This window comes from Electrophorus electricus, chromosome 5 (assembly GCF_013358815.1).
Source record: "Electrophorus electricus isolate fEleEle1 chromosome 5, fEleEle1.pri, whole genome shotgun sequence".
NCBI lineage: Eukaryota > Metazoa > Chordata > Actinopteri > Gymnotiformes > Gymnotidae > Electrophorus > Electrophorus electricus.
Window position 1 is genome coordinate 17,581,691 of NC_049539.1, and position 4,596 is coordinate 17,586,286.

Below are 4,596 nucleotides of genomic sequence, written 5' to 3' on the forward strand. Positions count from 1 at the left end.
TGTTTAGGTGCTTAAAGTTACCGCCAGATATTACTGCATTACAGTAGTCCAATCTTGATGTAATAAATGCATGGACCATCTTTTCTGCATTATGTGAGGAGAGTGTTTTGATTTAAATTGTGAATGTGCTCATTATACTAAGGTAATAATTTTTTGTGCCTAATGATTTTATTCTTAAGTGCACCAACTTCATTAAAGGTGCACAGGAATACCACAAACAAAGCACACGGGGCAGAGCTGGGCAGAGATCTATTAATAATAAAGACAGAAAAAAGGGCAGTTAAATTCTGGACACATTTACAACACAGCGAGCCAAACTTATATCACTCTAAAGGTCTGGAGTACCAAAAGCTGAGCAAAGAGAACAGTGCCCTCAGTCAGCTGGTCTGGAAATACAGTTCAGCATTAACACAGTAACACTACACTAACACACACTAGCACTACACTAACACACACTAACACTACACATGCTCAGGACCAGAAAATAACAGCAAACCCAATCAGAATCACCAGAATTACAAAACAACTCAAACAAAACAACAACACTTATTGGGAAACTCAATCAAAATGTTATCTGGCCCTAAGTCAAAGGTACAGCGTGGCAGATTACCTAAGAACATGGTCTGATCCAAAACTGAGGTCCACCCTGACCAAGTACAGACTCACCGCCTGGCCATAGAGACCAGCAGACATAAACAGTCCTGAAGAGCAGAGACTGTATCAGCAGTGGCAGGACTATAAGATCGAGAAAGCTGCACTTTCTGCACTTTCTGAATGAATGTACAACATTTAGACAGATTAGAACTAAATTCTTTAAGAAAATTAGCCACATATTCCCTGATGAGGAGAAGCTGCCGTATGTTGTTGGTGAACATAAAGAGTTCAGCACACTGGCAGCGCTGTACGTTCACTCCTACCAGTCTGAGTGACAATGAGTGACCAAATCAGATACCAGAGACACAGAGACATTATTATTATTATTATTATTATTGTTGTTGTTGTTGTTGTTGTTGTTGTTGTTGTTGTTGTTGTTGCTGTTGTTATTGTTATTATTGTTGTTATAATAATTTTTATTATTATTATTATTATTATTATTATTATTATTGGTATTGGTATTGGGTGTGTTGTAGTTCTATTATTATTGTTGTTGTTACTAATATTGTAAGCAGTTAGAATATTGTTGTTGTCATCTGTTGTTAGTGTTAATGTCTTTATCAAAGCTTTGGCAAGAGAGAGGGAGATGCACACGGGGACCCAGACTCCTGATGGAGGGAGAGAGAGAGAGAAAGAGAGAGAGAGAGTTTGGGTCCCCATGTGGCTCACCCTCTTTCTCTCTCTCTCTCTCTCTCTCTCTCTCTCTCTCTCTCTCTCTCTCTCTCTCTCTCACTCCATCTGATGTCTGGGTGCCTGTGCAACCATCCCTCTCTCTCTCCCTCTGTCTCTCCCTCAATCTGGAGTCTGGGTCGCCTCTCTCTCTCTCTCTCTCTCTCTCTCTCTCTCTCTCTCTCTCTCTCTCTCTCTCTCTCTCTCTCTCCAAGACCTGGACTCCAGATGGAGAAGGGGAAGACAGAGAGAGAGAGAGAGAGAGAGAGAGAGAGAGAGAGAGAGAGAGAGAGAGAGAGAGAGAGAGAGAGAGAGAGAGAGAGAGAGAGAGAGAGAGAGAGCCCCATGGGGACCCAGATGGAGAAGGACAGAGATAAATTTTGAGATTTCTCAATAAACTTTATTAAACAATTATATACAAGCACATTCAACCACACCATACAGTTTCAAAAAGGAAAAATAACATTTAAAGAAACACCAAAAAAAATCTTTCACAAAACATCACTGTAACCCCAAATATTTTAAAAAGTAGTCATATCATTCATAGCAGAATAAAACTTAAAATCTAACACTATACGACTCTTCACCACCTTTACAATGCTACTGTCACTTTGACCCTCAAACACTTCCTACTGAGCCACACTGCCATCTTATTCAATTCAGAAGTTGACATTGTGCTTTCTTCTTCTGTGTGTAATTATACCCACAAATAAAGAGTGCTTCCTTTTGTATGACTGTTGTTCATTGTTCAGCACATCCTCTCCACCCACAGACCAGAAGGATTTGTAAAACTCCACTGGCAGTCCATCAATACCTGGGGCTTTCCCACCCTCCATGTTCTGAAGGGGAACCTGCAACTCCACCAGGGACAGTGGCTCACGACCCAATACAGCCTCTTCTTCTAGCTGAGTAGAAACATCTAAGAAAATATTTTCCAACTCTTGGTGTGATCTATATTCGCTGGTATACAGCCTAGTTTAGAACTGTGCTGCTCTTCTACAATCTCTACAGGATCTCAGAGTACAGTACCAGACTTCAAGGCATGTATCCATCTGCTTTGACCATGTTTATGCTCTAAACCAAAGTAAAACTTGGACAGAGTGTACATCTGTGTCGCGTTCTGAAAAGGAGAACACACCAGGGCCCCCTGTGCCTTTACCCCAAGCAGGTTGGCTACTTTTTTTTTTTTTTTTTACTTTAAGAGCATCAATATCCTCCACTACAAATTGTGAACCCAGCTGTTGGGAAGGGGCAGAGCCACGCCCCCAAACATGACACAGCCATGCCCCCAGACATGACACAGCCACGCCCCCAGACATGGTGCTGTTGTGACTAAGGAAGGCTTTACCTTCTCACTCTTTCAGCCAGTCTGCTTCATTCTGTCTATCACTATGAGTTCCTTGAGCAAAATCTACATCATTTCCTTTAAATTTGATTAACTGAAAAAACTGTGTTCTTTTATTCACATCCCTGGCCCCATTAAGTGCTGCCACACCACACACACTCATTTTGAAAATGAACATTAAATCTAAACAAAAAAGTGACCCAAAAATTTAGCAGTCTTCTTACCTTCATCGTTAAGTTGCAGGTTTAAATCAGTAAAACCTTCCTCCTATAAATTGCTTCTCAAACACTGAAAAGACTGTATAAAACCTGCCAGATCTGGAAAGTCCTCTTCCACCCGAACCCCTTTGGCATGTTTTGTATTTTCCAAGAATGTTCTGATCATTTTCAAAGTACACATTTCTCGAGGTCCACAGGGCTGTTAATACAAGGAAACATTTCTTTCCTGATATCATTCTGACACACAGGTAAACAGGAATGGAAAAGACCTCCTGCAGCTCTGTCAAAATCTGGGTCTGTACATTGTCAACAGTAGGTTATGAGGGGACTCTTTGGGGAGATCCACCTTTTGCTCACCTTTTGGCAATATGGTGATGATAACAGATTTAGATCCTTTCTCTTTCAGTACATTCACTGTAAAGCTACTAACCCCTCTGTCTGATCACAGCCAAATCACTGTGTTCATTAATAGGACAGAGACTAACAGCGCTGCACCCACACTGACCAGTAAGCTGTTTAATACTAGGAGACGATACAGATGGGCCCAAAACAGCACAGAGGAGATCCAGAAAGCAATCTCAACAATTTAAACACTTTTAGACACATTTCTTGAACACTCTTAATAAATCTAAATAAGAAGAATTGGCTTTTCAAAACACATATTTGATAACACATATTACATCTCTTTACAATCAATTACTCAAAAATACAAGACCTGAACAAAAGCATATAACTGAAAAATTTAATATATTAGAACTACCAATAAAAGACTTCTAGAATCCCTTGGACTCACCCATTACTGAGCAGGAACTTAGAAATCAAATTTCTACTCTTAAAACCAAAGAAAGCAAGTGGGTCTGATGGCATTTGAAATGAAATGATTAAACACCCAAGTAAACAATTCCTGAAAAAGACCAAAACCATCATTTTCCAAAAAGAACCAGATCTCAGGCAAACACACCACACAAGTTTCACATTATGGACACAAACACTAGAAACCTGTATAAATTACAATTACTCAGGATTAAAGATTAGTTCAACTGGAAACTTCAATCCAATAGTCAGTCAACTGAGAGAAAAAACACACAGGGCATTCTATGCAATCAAATGTCAAATTCACATTCAAATACAAATTCAAGTTTGGCTCAAAATATTCCAGTCTATCATACAACCAATTCTGCTCTATGGTTGTGAAGTGTGAGGGCCACTCACAATGGATCAAACACCCAGCTGAAATTATGCACTCTGAATTCTGTAAAAATATCCTGAACGTGCACAGGAAAGCAACAAATAATGCCTGTAGAGCTAAATTAGGCCAATTTACACTATTATTCCAAATTCAAAAAAGGATTATTAAATACTGGCTATACTTAAAAAAACAGTGACTACTACTGGTACCACTATAAAGCCCTGCAGTGCCAAGAGCTGAGCAGAGAAAAGAGTCCCTTCACATAGCTGGTTCCCTCACACAGCAGGTCCCCTCACACAGCTGGTCCCCTCACACAGCTGGTCCCCTCACACAGCTGGTCCCCTCACACAACTGGTCCCCTCACACAGCTGGTCCCCTCACACAGCTGGTCCTGACACTGAGTTCATTAACAAATACTAACACTGTAACACACCAGGACCAGTCTGAAATACAAACAATCAGACCAAACCAAATGATAACACTACAAAAGCTAAACTACATTACCCGTTGGAACACACAAA